The sequence below is a fragment of the Papaver somniferum genome, chromosome 7 (assembly GCF_003573695.1).
Source record: "Papaver somniferum cultivar HN1 chromosome 7, ASM357369v1, whole genome shotgun sequence".
In the NCBI taxonomy this organism is placed as follows: Eukaryota; Viridiplantae; Streptophyta; class Magnoliopsida; order Ranunculales; family Papaveraceae; genus Papaver; species Papaver somniferum.
Window position 1 is genome coordinate 234,050,418 of NC_039364.1, and position 16,684 is coordinate 234,067,101.

A 16,684-nucleotide genomic window follows, 5' to 3' on the forward strand; every position below is an offset into this window, starting at 1 on the left:
TGCAGAATTTATTGAAGATAGGGAGGATAACCACAATTAAACACTCATGAAAATCAACAAGGATATGATTGCAGTTTTAAGAGGTGGAGAAAAAAAAATTGTGTCAACAACGAGTATATGCATCGTTCTTTTCCAACAGATGGGTAAACAAGAAATTTACAAATACATGACGTTAATCCATGATAATCTGGTTAAGCTAAAACAAAAACAGAAACTCAAGGTTATGGCATAAGTCAAAAACATCTAGAACTGATATATACAGATATACAAAACCGACACCGAAAAAATCTCTATTCGAGAAAGAATACAACTGTGCAAGAATATTAATGCGACTGAAATGCATGGATCAGTGAAAAACATATTTATTCACGTTTCAGAGTAGTTTTTAATGGATCTAAATTCTTTTGGTATTTTCGTCAGTTTGTATTGTTGGCAAGGTATGCCATATCAAAAGTTTTTCGCATTATCATATTTTTCAACATGCTTTTGGTTGTGCCAAAAGGCTTTAACAACTACTTGACCAACTTCAATAACTTATGCATTATGTACCTCATTATTTACCTTATTATTGATTGGGTAATTTGAATTCTTATTCAAATCAAAAGAAAATTCTCGTCGAATACAATTGTTACATTATGTTTTTAAAATTTATCTTCAATGCTTCCAAATCCTTAAAAACGTTTCAAAGCAAATACTAAAATTGTTCATTTGTTCTTATCAAGTAAATAATTAAAACTTGGTTAATCGCTTTCATATATATTCAGAATATGCTTGCATATTCTAATTTGTTAGATGAAAAGTTCCCGCCATTATACTTTGACTGCCAGTAACTTTCACAGGTGATGTATTTAGAATCAATGAATAAAAAGGCACCAAAAATATTTTTTAGGTAATCATTATTGGTAATACCTATAGAACATAAATCAGACTATATCAATGGGTTACCTGGACAACAAAAACGTATTAATTATGTTTGAAAGTATTTTCACAAGACATACCAAGTTAAAAATCCCGCGATAAATACCAAAGTCTACATGGAGCATGATACTAAATCGGAGGTTGAGCCGGAAAAGATCCTCTATCAAAAGATACAGTCTCACATTAAGTACAAGACACCTTGCGTGAAGGTTAATCAAGGAACGTGCAATTAGATGTATGTAATCTGCAGTATTAAAATGTAATCGGCAGTATTAAAATCAATGTTCGTATTGTTATGATTTACACTGAACTCTTAGTAAAGAAGTTATTAAAAAATTAATTTATTTATAAAATCAATATGCGGTGGTTGTATGAAGAATTCCACATAACAATGTCATTTCAGATAATTTGTTGAAATACAATCAATTCTTTACGTAGGTTTAGTATAATCAAGAAACTATGAAATGGTTGTTTTTTTTGCAGACTATATATGAATGAATGTAAAAACTACATTTAACAAAATGATTGTCGATATTAGTATAATGCCTACAAATTAGTAGTTTTATCAAATTTTCAATTTGCATTTGTCCTTTACTGATGTATCTATAATGATTCTCGACATTTGTCCTTTACTTATGTGTGTGAAAGAAAACAGTTGCATTTGTGATTAACATTCATATATATACACTACCGATATAGTTTTAGTATCAAACTATTCAAATGATTTTTTGTATTTCATCGGACGATGACAACAATGAAAATGCAAAAATAATAAATAACGTTGAAAATTAAATTCTTGCCCTTAACATAGTTCGTCACTATCTTGGAGCAATTGATATTTCAAGTTTACATTGTGTATATTTTGAAAAATATTATTTCGACGGGAAAGTAAATCAGGATTTGATTGATTTGTATCACTACGATGATGATCGTTCGACATTATTTCGAAAAAAATATTCAAGAGTATGATGCATCAAATGCATTTACCAGTCTTGGATACAAATTTGATAAACTATTTTTAAAAGATAGGTGTTAGGGATGTTCTTTTATATATGGGAAACTTCGACACAAAATTGGAGTGATATTCATTATTGCAAGATCATTCAGAGTTCAAAAAATGAAGATCCTATTTATTATGGAATATGCTAGGTTCAATCCGGAAAAAAAAAGTGGACATAAAAGAAAGTCGAGTCATACAACTATAAGCAAATACATAAATACAGAAATGACCAACCAAGCTAGAGGAATTTTTTTTGGCACATAAACTGAATTCTAAAGAGTTTGGAAAGTTGGTTGGTCCTTTAATGACGAGACAAGAAGAACTTTCTTTTGTAAGAATTCTTTCGAAGAGGATGCAGTAAAGTGGAATATTATATCATGGTTTAGGAAGAAAATAACAAAGTTGTTGTTACTGTTGATTTTCTTAATGTTACTAATTGATAATAGGTGCACATGCATGAAATTGGCGATAATAGTTATTTTTTTGGTGATTTGGTGAATGTAGGATTTTATTTACCTGTTTGGCAGAAATATGACAACTACAAATGGAGATGAATATTTCAATTTGCGGCGTTAGGTGATCTTCGATGATAATTTTTCCTACCTTATTTTTTCATGTTAGATGTTAAATGATCTTCAATCTATATGGATATAATTAATTATTTTAAAAACCACTTAAGGAAATAAAAGGATATGCTTTTTTTTTTAATCGGTAAAGAATTTGGTACTGACGAGTTTCGATCTCCTTTCACTGGTATCATTTTACCACCGTATTACAATACCGGCAAAAATAAATAATTATTTTTATTATTTTGGTACTAAAAATAATAAAACCAACAACTGTCAATTACATCTTTGGTGCCTTATGTCTACATTTTTTTGTACATATTAGTAGATACGAATTAGGTCTAAATAACACACTAAAAATTTGATAAAACTGTTAAAAGATATTCACATCGGCATGTAATTGCTTCAAAAGTTGTAAGTTATCTGTAGTCTAATAGTAAATTAGGTAACGCAAAGGCAATGAACAACATCTTAGGAACTTTCTTTCCCAAAGCAACTAGACTATGGTCTAAACTATTGTTGAAAATGTAAAAGTAATCGGGATAAACCATAGGGATGAAAAAAGATCTCCATAACCAAAAAAACACTTATACTCAATTGCCATAAATAAATGTCAATATACCGGTACGAAGGGTTGAGTCGGGGCCATAAGGCCCCGGAGATACCTAGTCTGGTATGAATTGTAAATATTAATAATACAATATTAATTAAGACAAAAAATGTTACACATTAACAAAACACAGTAGAACATCAATACTGATGGATGCATCGCCTAATTTCTCATCTTCTTCTTCAACTGTAGAAGTAGTAGTGGAAGCTGAAGATTTAACAACTAATTGAACTCGAGGAGGTCTGGTAAATGATGAAGAGATGGTTGGAGGAGAAAATGGAATTGACTTTGATAGTTTAGATGAGAGTATATGGTTTTGCTTTGAATTCAGGAGGGGTTTTGATAAATGAGGCGGTATTGAAATTGAATAAATTGTTGCCATTTGATTTCTCCTAAAAAAAACAGGGAAACCAGTAGCCTTCTCTGATTATCATCACGAACCCACGTACGGAAATATTAAAATTTTCATAGTATCTGGTTTATTTTACAAAAATCTTACTTTTGGATCGCAAATCGGCATTTGGTCTAGTGGTATGATTCTCGCTTAGGGTGCGAGAGGTCCCGAGTTCAATTCTCGGAGTGCCCCCTGATAAAACATAAACCTTCTGTTTTGTTTTGCTTAGAATGCTGATTTTGCTCCCTAAGAAATCTCGTTGCCTAACCAGCTCAAGCTAGATAGAGTTCCTTTTTTTTTTTTTTTTTTTTGGTAGTTCCTTTTTTTTTTTTTTTTTTTTTTTGGTAGATCACTTGACTATTGTCTAGTCACTGACTGAGAACTACAATGGTTTCCAGAGGGAGCACTGAGAGGACCAAAATTTGCTTTCAGGTTGTAAATAACGTCAGTCTTGTAAACTGAAGGTCCACGGTTCAATCCTGAAGGTCCGCAGTTCAATCCTGCGTGAGGGCATTGACTGATTGAATATTTGTTTTACATTTATACTTTAATTTTTGTTTTTTTCCATTTAGTATTTGATTGAATATTTGTTTTACATTTACACTTTAATTTATTGAATATTTGTTTACATTTACACTTTAATTTTTGTTTTGTTACATGTAGCATGAGGGTAAAATATAATTTACACACGTTCTTTTCTGGAGTTTACACACATTTTTTACATATTATAAACAATAACTGCAAACCTAATTCAGCAAGACTCATCATGTTATGAATAGAAACTATTTATGGGTCATGTGGAGGAGCCTCGTCAGATACTTGCCAATGAAAAATCTATTGCAGGGAACATTGTCCAATATTCATTGACATTTCTCCTCATGTTACATGGGTAAACGGCCTGTAGCGATATAATGTTTATCGGTTAAAATCAATTTATATGAACAACAATCCGGCGCTATAAGATTTAACGCATATGACTACAAATACATATTGAAGGTTTTAGAATTAGATCAACAATCAGTTTATAGGAACTCCATGAAATGGGGTGTCAACAGAAAGCTAAAAGGAGACTAAGCACGATTCAGTGATTTCCAAGTCTTGGCCATTAAACATTCAGGTAAAAAATTCCTCACCTAGGAAATTTTGATCATCGGCATCTAGTTCACTTTCACCACGATCGACCTCTTTCTCGCTCTCATTTAAAGCATTATCATCAACAATTTTCTGTGTCGCATGCACGTTGACCCAAAAAAAAAAGATTCATTTGACATGCAAATGTTAGAATAGCCTCAACGGTAAAGTTTCCTTGACAAGGGAAGGGTTCCGTTTAGTTAGGTCATGTGAATTCATTTCTAGATGAGCTTAGAAAATATACGTCACCCAACACATGTGCATCATCCTTCATGTTCACTTCATTTGCAACTAGATCAAGCTGCATTGTAGAGAACTGATCCTGCAAATATAGGGAGATTTATGCTAAACATACACACAAGAAAGCAACAAACGGCCGCTAACAAATGATTCTACAGCTCAAACATCAAAATAATAATCTCGCATTTCTACAGCTCGAACCACATGCACATATTAAACAACAATCAAAATCCACAGCCCAACAAAAATAGAACAAAGTGTAAACATTAACCATGCATCATCTTAGATACCTTTGATAATTGAAAGGTGGCTTCTTCTGCAACATTCTATAAATTCACATTTGTTCCCAACGGAACAAATTTTCCACAAAGCAAGGAAAGCGGGTCTTTCGCTTCTTCACCTTTTGCTTCTTCAACTTTGGCTTGTCCTTCAAATGTTTCTTTGTCTTGATCATGTTATACAGTAAAAAAAACTCTATATAAGAATATCTTAGGGACCGCAACAAATTATTCTTATACGGAGGTTATTCTTATGTAGAGGTCTACTTTGAAACGATTAATAAAAATTTGTTACATATGTATCTAGGATAAAACATAATTACGAACAACAAACATCACAATATACCTGGGCAATGCAAATATTAGTTAAATTTTGTTTAGTTTCACATGTATGATACACAAGTTAAATATAGGAAGCTTTTTATGCAACACAATGTACCTAGACAATACCTAGGAAAAACTGTTTAGTTTCACATATATCAGTCAAAATATACGAAGTTTCAACGATGATATAAAAAATTCCCAAATAAAATCATATGATCAAAGATATTTGAATGAGTTCTTAAAAAAGAAAAAAACATCACACCCGCTAAAAACTAAAAGGATTTTTCCAAATTGGTTAAAAGAATCTTTTCATCTTAAACTTTGATGTACGATATGACTTATATTATCTATATAATATTGCGAATTATTCTTATATGGAGGTAAGTTCCTTAAGACGGGACCGAAAAAAATTATGGAGTTGATTCTTAAATTTAACTGGCCCAAATCGGGACTAGAAATTTTTATTCATATATGGAGATATTCTTATATAGAGGTTATATTGTATATCTTTCTTTGCTCGCGCATCCAATACTAGTGTTGCTTTTCAGTGACGTCGGTTTCTGAAGAACTCTTATTTTGGCATCGTATGGGGGGTGACATCTCTGTGGAGATCATAGCTCCGCAATTAGGTTTGCTGATCAAACACAAAAGAAAATAAAATAAAAGAAGGCTAACCATTGTACGCTTCTAAAGAGAATTGTTGTGGTTGCTGGATCTTTGCTCAGTTTACCTGGAAAAAAACAAAGGAAAATTATTATTTTTAGCAACAACAAATAAGTATGAAGCTCTCTCTCCCTCACACACACTCTTTTCAATAATGAAGCTGACCGTTGAGAACCATATGAACCACAACTCTTGGAATTCATGTACTATTACCAACTCAAATCCATGCATAGTCGGACGTTAACTACCAACAGTTGAAAGGTCTCATACACCCATACTCAGTTGAAAACATGCAGTTTTTCTTAGTTTTATTCACAAACGAAACAAACAAACAAGGAAAGGAAAATAGCAAGATTGCTATCTTTCTTGCACTTTTTTATATACAAACAACCATACAACTTGAGGTTAGAAAAACAAACATGTGATGCGTAGCAAGATGCAAATTGTGCGCCTCCACTGCAAATTATTTATTTTATATACAACACATGGTAAGCTGCAATAATACCTCATGCCAATTAAAATAAGAGATATAATCTGAAAAGCGAGAAACATATAGAATTTGATATGGAAGATAGGCTAGCACGACTAATGTAACAGTACGTTGTTGGAGCTTAGCTTGTTAGGATTCCCAACTAGTTTCTTGTAATAATATTCTTTATCTAATAAATAATAATTTATAAAAAAAATATTAATATGTTAAATTTCCATCGAAATAAATTCATTATTGACTGATTATCATGTAGACGACATTGTCCCCTCATGAATCTAATTCGCAATACTCTGTAGCGAATGAGAGTGAAAGATCCATAACATTATACAAAATCCGTTTATTAGCTTGTTGCATTGCTCCTAAAATAAAACTTGGCATATTTGTATCATCTCTGAAAATTCCTAAACAAATTTTTCCGGTAGATGTTATCACAAAATTAGCTTTATAATCTTGAATAATATAATCAGCTTGTTGAAAATGAAATGTTATGGAAGGATAGTTACTGATATTAAATCTTCCCCGGGGACGGAAACAAATATTAAAATTATATTAGGAACCAATATATTCAATCCCGAGCTCGTTAAAATGAGCCTTCACCAAATTTGCAACTCTATCAAAATGATCTTTATACATAAAGGATATTGGAGAACTGGGATCTATGATTGCACCGCCTTCTCTTTGACTGTTAAGCTTGAAAGTGCCTCTAGGAAATCCGACTATTTTGTTACGCACACTAATATCTTCCAGGTTTAAGTAATAGATTGAAGTTTTCTCACCAATGCCTCCAATCGTCGCATCCTCACCAAACCTTAAGTATGTATCTGATCCCTCAATATTATAGTTAAATGTCTCGAAGCAGTAAGAAATTTACCTTCTCCAATAGCACCTAATTGATTTAAGAAAGACCATTGTCCTGATCCTAATCCGAGGAATCCCGCAATAATATTAGGTTTGCCAAACATATGATTCTTACCGATAAAATTTTCGAAATTTTCTTGGCGAAAACCACAACCCATACTAGTGGAAGTTGAAATAAAAAGTCCGCCAGAAACACACTTAAAACGTTGAAAAGGGACTGTTTTCGGGAGCCCAACTTTGTAGTCTTATTTCCCAATATGACTGCTTCTGAGATTCGTTAAATTTTTCAAATAAAGATTCAAACTGATAAAAGCAGCCGTTTTGCTGGATTATATTTTACAAAAAAAAATGAAATTAATTCAGCTGAATTAAAACTGATTCAGCTGAATCGACTGGATCCAAAACTGGAACCATCTATAAATATGAAACTAAACTCAAATATGACAAACAAAAAATTGAATTAGCATTTTATTAAAAACAGAATCTGTTGTACAAATTAAAAAAACCAGAATCACTCATGATCCACATCTGAATCTTCTTCAGACAAAACTACCAAGGCAACTTGACCTAAAAAGTATAACAATGCATATGGTAATATGAATCTTCTATTTTCAGATTGTTGCTAAGGACGACGTTCTGAGTTTCAACAATTTTTTTTCTAAAATACTTCATAGTTTAGTAGTAACATTTTACACGCAACACCTTGAACATGCCAAGAGCTATCAACTGCAAATGCCATGTAAGAGCCTCCACTTGTTTTTCAACATTATCCTTCGCTTCTTCAAGTGCACCAGTTTCTCTTGCAGCCTGCAAAACATTGAGTTGATAAAACTCAGTTATATGATTCACATGCTCATGCCAATAGTAATAAGAAATGATGAGCATCCAGATGTCCCAACCACCCATGATCAGATTTACATAAATTATCAAAATTATGGAGCTTCTCAACTAACATAGAAATATCATGAGATAGGAGACGGTAGGAGACCTAGTTAAATTATGAAAAAGAAATCCTACAAAAACACAACGAAAAGTTGTAAGCAATTACCATTCCTTGCTAATGTTTATCTTTATAAAAAGACCAAAACCTAAGCTCCATGACATTGCTAGGGTTGTCAACATTTTCAGAGTTAAGGATTTCATGTCGACATATGCAAGCCAAAAATTTCTTCATCTCATCTGCAATCAACAGTTAAATTCAACAACATAAGTTAAAATAATATGATCATCTTAAGGCATACAAATGAGATATGTGTCATATCATGCAAAACAAATAGGTGTGATTAGATTCTGGAATATAAAAAAAAAGTATAAAAACAGTAGAAATGCAAAGGACTTAAGATGTATATGAATCAAAAATATGATATATGCCATATCATACCAAACAGATACGTGTGACTAGATTCTGGAATATAAAAAAAAAAAAGTATGAAAACAGTAGATATGCAAAAGAGAAATGAAATCCCCATTCAATCTACAAATCAATTGCTTGTACTATCCACTTGTATATCAATCACTAAGGTTGCACGCAGTACTTCACAATGACAAAAGCTATTAGGACTATGGACATGTCACACCATAGAAAATCAAAAGAATAAGTTTCATAGTGACAGCTGGAGCTGGTGGACCTACTGGTACTCATCTTTGTCAGCAATTGCTAGCATTCTAATCAAAATGTCACACCTATTTCATATAGAACTTCAATACAGAACTAAAGGACTCATGTTCTTGTTACAATCTTCCTAAAAAGTGTTTCAATTATTATGCCAGTCCAAAAATACATACTCTTTAATTTCCTTGTATGCCTTCTGCTTCAAGCAAGAGCAAACTCAACCAATCATAATCACCCACTTCAAACCTACAAGATAAACAAGGCGTCAGCTTTCAAGGAATAGGCAAAAGATGGGAAAATAAGATATTTTATTTCTTATTCAGATAAATAGATCAGATAAGTGTTGCCAGGAAAACAAGGGGAAAAAATATCAGGTTCAATCCACAGTATCGGTTAACATCCAGAATCACATTTGTCCACAATAAAATCTTAAAAGGTTTCATTTTAAGGAAATTTAATGATGTGAGCCACCTTTTCATTGATGCATGGGTAGCCTAACTTCATCATTCATACTTCCCTAAAATCCCATGATTTCCCAACTTATAAAGTGACTGCTAGATACGAGCACTAAGGTCAAGATAAACTAAGGTCCACAAAGCATGAGATAAATTTGAACCAGAAACCCAAGTTGTTCAAACACTCTACAATTCACAACAGATGGCAAAACAAAAAACGCTTATAAAAAATGTGATGCTTAAGCATAAGCTATAACAAATGTGTCCTATGTCATAATCCACTTTGAAGAAAGTGTAATCTTTCCATCAAGATCCTTACTGAATTTCTCCCATGCATGATATAAAGCAATCAAGTCTGATATCTAGTAATAATACGTCATCAGGATGAAGAGATGCATTTTGTGCACTGACAAGACTGATAACCTGCAGTAATTCACAACTCGAGCACCAAAAAAAATGAAATTAACCATGATAATCTCAAGGGTATGTCTTACGCAAAACTAGTCATTGAGTGCCAGCTCCTCGGCATTTGGATAGAACTCCATGATTGTCTTACAGGAAACTACACCATGACCAGCATTGACAGTATATGCAAGTTCTGATGCACATTCTTACTGGATACATAGAGCAGCTGCTTCAGTAAAGACTTCGCTACTGAATACACAGAGCAGCAACACCTGAAATATAAATATAATAGTTTAGCAGACTCTTAGAAGGTTCACAGTCACCAAAACCCATATTTAACCATTTTTATAGGATAACCACATAAATCTCAAAGAATCTAATTATGTGTGTACACCTGCAAAAAGAAGCTACACATTTTTATAAATTGGTACTAACTTAAGTAGATACACATCTCGTCATATGTAGCTCCTTGAACAAAACCCATAAGCATGATTCAAGCAGCTCATAGAAAGAAAAAAAATTAGGCTACAACAGAGATTATCCTATAAGCATATTTACATGATATTTAATGTTTAAAGTTCGGAAAATCTCAACTCCACATCAAGAACTAATAAAGAGGTCCAAAATTCAAAAACGAGGAGACAAATGATCTACGTTACAGATTATCTACCACGCATTAGGACACATGTTATATACCATAAACCAGCTAGCACTTAGTTATTGGTGACTTAATTAAGTTCTTGATCAACTCAATATTTTCTAGCAGAAAACTAAGAAATGGCTCAAGTAAATATATGTTTTTATAGGAAAATTTGCATCTTGTAAAGTTCAAGAAATGAAGAGAAAAAGTATGAATAGCCTACCAGCAGGTAGTAACATCGCTGAGAACATGAATCTAGTTGATTTTTTACCTCCGTTTCAGCTCCATCACCATTGCAGTGCCTACAATTAAAACATATGAGCAAAATTTAAATTGTGCACGACTTAAAATGGTTATTACTGAATTTACAACACATGAGAACCTAATTGTCCCCCATCCTGTAATCAATTATACAACACACGAGAACCTAAAGGAAATGACATGACATGTGCCTGGAGAATGATTAGAAAACCATACCAAGCTCCACTACAAGATAAGACGCAAATATCTTGGATGTGGCAGGAAACATGTATACTGCCAGACCCATTGGCTTGACCCATGAACCACTAATAGGGATGATCAACTAAACCTATGACACTTCGGTGAAATTTGTTAAATTGTCAAACCAGAAGAACAATACCTAACACGTCAAACTGAAATATCTAAAATCTTATTAGGAATTAATATAATACCTGCAAAAAGGTCAAAGCCCAGTCATCGCAACTCACCATCTGATTATAAGCGCTTAAATAAATGAAAGTGATAGTTAAACTAATAAGTTAAGAACTAAATGCATGCTTATTCTTCCATTTACAAATCAAATCAGATAAAAGGTGTTGCATGTACGCATAACGATCCAATACAAACATTTGGTGTAACCAAACTTGTACTAAACACTATTTAAAAGATTGAACAAGCTTCACATCCAGATTTTCTGCAACAACATCAATGAATTCTTCGGTATTCAAGTATAGGTCTCTTGGTTCCCTGTTTTATATCATAAGTACCATACCGTAATCAAAACTGAAGCAAAGTCGCACTTTTTACAGGCTAGTTAGATAGAGAAAAGTTTACTGATTAATTTGTACAATAAGGGTCCATGAGACATAAAGGAAATATCCTTTGTCGTTTTTCTTGTTTCGAATGTTTCAATCTAGCTTCGCCCTGCAGAAAAATTCCATCAGTATTAAAGATAGGAGCAAAACATAAAATCCTAATTCAAAGTAAAATTTTACATTGTACAAAATGCAGCCAACACAACTTAGTAAGGCGTTGAAAGATAAATATCAAAAAGAGTACTTCAAAGAAAATGTAATGGTACTAACCAATACAGAACTCATCAAGGCAATAGAACCAAATCCTGCATCCATCAACAAACAATTAAATCTATAATTTGGTGAAAGACAAATACGAAAAAAGATAAACAATTGGTACAAAGTTCAATATTAGGAACTACAAGTAAGTTACCACCAATAACAACAACCAAGCCTTTATCCTCAAACAAGTTGGGTAGGTTGAAATAAGTTACTGCATCACTCTTTTTAAATTTTAAGAACTAATTTCAAAGATCCAATACAAGAAAGCAGTATATCTTTAAACAAAATTCATTTCAATTAAAAGTTGATGAAACAAATTAAATAGATCACAGAAGTCGGAATATTTACCACCAGTAGAGCATTACCATGCATCCACAACAGCAACAGCAACATAAATTACAAATAAAATGGCAGGAAAACCCACAACTTTCATCTATTCAAGAAAACCCATTACTACAAAGATGAGAAAAATTCAAAACTCACACCATAATTGAATGACCAGTAACAGCATAAACACTTCAATCAAATCCACATTTTTAAACCATAAATAAGCAAAAACAGTGAAAAATAAAGAAACCCAAATTTAAGAAATTGAAATCAGAGGAAGTAATAATGTTTGTATACCTTACAATTTGTTTCATGAAGTTGTTGAAGCTGTTCATCTAAAGTCCTTTCCACCACCAGCCAAAGTGAACCTACGAATGATAAAACATCGAACCATACTTCAGTTACAAACTATACAGAATTCAAACGGAAAAATTAGGATTTGCATAACAAAATTAACTAGGGAAAAAAACCCCACTTCTTTGATTTTGATCTCTAAGACTACTAATTTCTCCTCCTGCAACATCTTGTTCAGTAGCTTAATCATTCGATTCAAAAGACGCATCAACTCATATTGAAAGCCTTCATTTAAATCTACAAGGTCATAGAACATCTGATTCAAACTCATTTGATTCTGCTCTTTCATTACCAGCAATATTTTCCAGATTGCAACTGGAGTTCGATTCAAATCTTCATCGATGTAAACAAGTACAGAATTTTCATGGTGAAAAGAACGATTTCGGTTTAGTTATGTTGTACAAACTTAGGGTTTCAATGATGAATCCGAGATTGAGGCGGAGAAAAAAAAAATTAGTTTTGGGTTTTCCTTCGTTTAGGAATAGAAACTGAGATGGAGTGAGAAAGATGTAAGAAAGAAGTGATAACAGAGGAAGACCGAGATAAGGATAACCTCGGGAGTTGGAAAAGAGAAACTATTCCTACCCGCAGACTAATCGTACTCCTTCTAGAAACTCAGTTTATTTACTGAACTACCCCCCTGTATTACGACTTCCACGGGGGCTTGATTTGCTTTTCCGTGAAAAATGACTACCATCGGCAGCCGGATATATCAAGAAAGGTCAAGATAGTCTTAATTATAAAACCCAATCAGACTTAAAAATCTGGTTTTCCACTAGTGCCATCAGTAATTTGATAGTTTCAAGGCCGCCAGTGTTGGATCCTAGAGTGAACTGTTCTTCAGCAACAATACCAGATGTAATCGATCCAGTCGCATATGCTGATACATAAGTGCATTGGCCATTAACATTGCACTTATCTCCCTTACAAAGAGGATGTGTATTACAAGGAATAGGACGATACGTAGTTGACGAATTCCAAGGATAAAGTGGCATGTCTTGATTGAAAGTTTTAGTGGCATCTTTGCATTGATCCACATTTGATTACCTGGAAACATACCCAAACCAACCATTGCAACATAAAACCTGCTTGTTTCGTATATTACAGAAAAACGTGCAATATCGAGATTCATGGGATGTGTTACATTGTTTCCGAACAATATGTGTGACTCAATATAATATGCTTGAGATTTGGATTGTTCTACGAGTCTCTGGAGCCTTTCATCTCGTGTAAAATGATCACCTATATATAAAGGTGATTCTTTGGAGTCTCTATGAATCATCTTTATTGTAAACCCTTTCTTTGGATTCACTGCGATAATTGAGCTTAATAGTAGTGAAACATGAGTAATTGTAATAAGAAACATGAAAATCCCCCCTCCCCCCCCCCCCCCCCCCCCCCCCATATTTGAGCTAAAAAGAATTTTGATGCACACAATTCTGAGCTTCAATTTACAGTACTTTATTGAGAAAATAAAAAATTCTATAATACTCTTTTGTATATTCTCTACTGCAATTTTAAAGTTAAAGAAAATTTATTCTTATTCATTAATATTTATTAAGGATCTTACACATAAATGGTGCAAGAAGTTCCAAATGGACCTACACAACATATATCAACATTTATTATAGGAAAGAATATCATTTAGATCTTTGAATGTAATTACCTACATGTAGATAATTATGATTCCAAAGCGTACTTTAAGTGAAAATTATACAAATATTAAATGTCATTTATTGAGAAAGAATAAAGAATTTATTACCAACACATATTTGGATATCAAGACTTTATTAAAAAAGACAATTAGATATTTGAATCTAATTACCTACATATCGATAATTATGATTGCAACACATATTTTAAGTGAAAAATTCAAACGGTTACAAATATGATATGTCATTTATTTGAACAACAAAATTTTGTTATCATTTTCTCTCTCTTTCTCTTCCCCTTTTTCAAGGGAAATTAAAAAAACAATGCTAGAGCCTTCTTGACCAGATCTGAGAAAGAATTCTTTTTCTTTTAAAGTTCTGGTATAAAGTAATTAAATAAGATGTTTTTACATCGTTTTCGGTGTCTTTTGACATATATTTTCGTCGTTTCGGGGCGATTTTTCTTTGTTGTTGTGGGGCGAGTTCTTCAAATTCTAATGGTTGATTCATGTCTTGCCATTCTCAATTCAAAAACATATACAATTCATCACGACATCGCTTTGAATCAGCATCCTTGTTCGTGTGGACTGACAAGTTTATGGGCAAAGTACTCCTTTGTTTAGGAGCATCTCTTATCGAAAAATTTATTTCATATAACACAATCAGATTAAATGGTCAGAATTTATTTCCGGATACACCATCATCTCTCCCTTATACATATTTTTTTTGGTATCTTTGCAGTTTACTGCTCTTTTTCTTCGCCATCTACTTGTAATTCATGTCCTTATTTGTATTGGGGTTTTGATTATCTTTTATTTTGATATTTTTGTTATTCTTGTAAGCGAACATGTAATCTATATTTTGATTTGAATGACTTGAAATATGTTGATTGTCCGAAATAAATAAATTTATTTGAACAAATTATGCACGATATATTATGAAACAAACAATAAAAGTAATCAGTACCTAATGCGTAATCCCGAGAATGTTATGGATATAATATCAAGATTAATTAGGTAGGAAAATCAAGAATTCAATTAGGTAAGAAGATCAAGAATTCACTTATACTTTGTTTATAAAGGTATCAGGAGTCACATTACATGTACCCAGTGCACGTACTGGCGTATCTATAGTTTGGAAACGACTTTCGGGTACACATACCCGGTATGCAAACCCAAAAAGTTCTATGACTCATGAACTTGGGATGGTACAATACCCGGTATACATACCTGAAAAGTTCTGTGAATCGTGAACCCAGGTTGGTACTCATACCATGTATGTAAACCGTAAAATTTTTGTGAACTTATGATTTTTTTTTTATCTTAAAGGCATCCAAATCCTGTACACGTACCATGACAAAATAATTCACGCACCAGAAGTAGGTACACGCACCAAGTACACGTATTTACCCTGTCGAATATTTTCAGATGCATCAGAATTATTCCTATGAGATAATCGGCATTTGAACAACTCTTTATAACAACACATCTAGACATATTTAATCACGTCAACCTATGATTGTGACTCAAGATTAAAGTCTTAAAGTTTTATATGAAAACGATTAAGATTATAGTTCGTATTGCTAGTTTCGTCTAACCTTTCATGAACAAGTCATTGTACACAGTTCGGTTAAGGTCATCCCAACCATAGAGTATATTTTGTTGTGCTAATCTCAAATCAAAGATTATCTAACGGTGGATATTGGTTTCTTGATTACAAAGCTACCTTAGCTTAAAAAACTTCTAGTGTCTATATTATTTCTTTTTCCGCATTATATTGTTTATTTTTATAATTGAAATATCACAAGTTGTGCGTTGATCAATCATAGTAGATACATCCGACCTAGTTTGTTGGATACGACTTGATTGATTCTTGGACATTGGTCTTTGGTACCGTCCAAGTTATTTTTTTGTAATTAGGTCATGGACTTGGTTCTGTAAACGTTCTAATTACAACAGAGAAAGAGAAAGAGAAAGAGATAGATATAACTCTAGATACTATTCCTTGATTGAGTTTGACTCTCGGAGTTGTATTGAGTTTTTTCTATACAAATTGCTTAAAAAAAGTGGTGGTGTATTTTGGTACCCCCGCGTTTTCACAAAATTTCATTAAGTTATGAAAACTCTCTTTTCATAATTTGAAACATTCCCAATCTCTATAGATATCAGATATTATTTCTTGGGAAGTTCTCAAATGATTTTGAAACAAAGAAATAGTTCTTAAACAATAAATGTTTCTTAACCAAGATTGTTAAGAATCTATGAACATCCATTGCTTGAATCATATTTTGAGAGTTTTAACAAGATAATCTTGAATCAAAATTTCTTCTTTGCAATATGAGATATACTAAAATAATAAATGTCGTGAGTAAATAGGATGGTTCAGTCTTCACATGCCTCTTTGTCGATGAAGTTCTTCAAATTTCTTCATTATTTCTTCATAGTTCAACCT

General features: G+C 32.7%; 1 long non-coding RNA gene and 1 other non-coding gene across 3 annotated transcripts; one reads left to right on the top strand and one right to left on the bottom strand.

Annotated features, from left to right (window-relative positions):
* The first annotated feature begins 3,608 nt into the window (after positions 1-3,608).
* TRNAP-AGG lies at positions 3,609-3,680 on the top strand. Its single transcript has one exon. It is a non-coding gene; the product is annotated as a tRNA-Pro (tRNA).
* Positions 3,681-7,913: 4,233 nt separating this feature from the next.
* On the bottom strand, positions 7,914-13,136 carry LOC113299868. 2 transcript variants are annotated; one of them, XR_003335233.1, is made up of 9 exons: positions 12,703-13,136; positions 12,525-12,595; positions 11,910-11,944; positions 11,062-11,748; positions 10,808-10,886; positions 10,034-10,216; positions 9,258-9,330; positions 8,521-8,651; positions 7,914-8,279 (listed from the first exon to the last, which is right to left on the bottom strand). It is a non-coding gene; the product is annotated as an uncharacterized LOC113299868 (long non-coding RNA). The 2 variants fall into 2 exon arrangements; XR_003335232.1 differs by having other exon boundaries at positions 11,277-11,748; positions 12,703-13,134.
* Between the last annotated feature and the right edge of the window lie 3,548 nt (positions 13,137-16,684).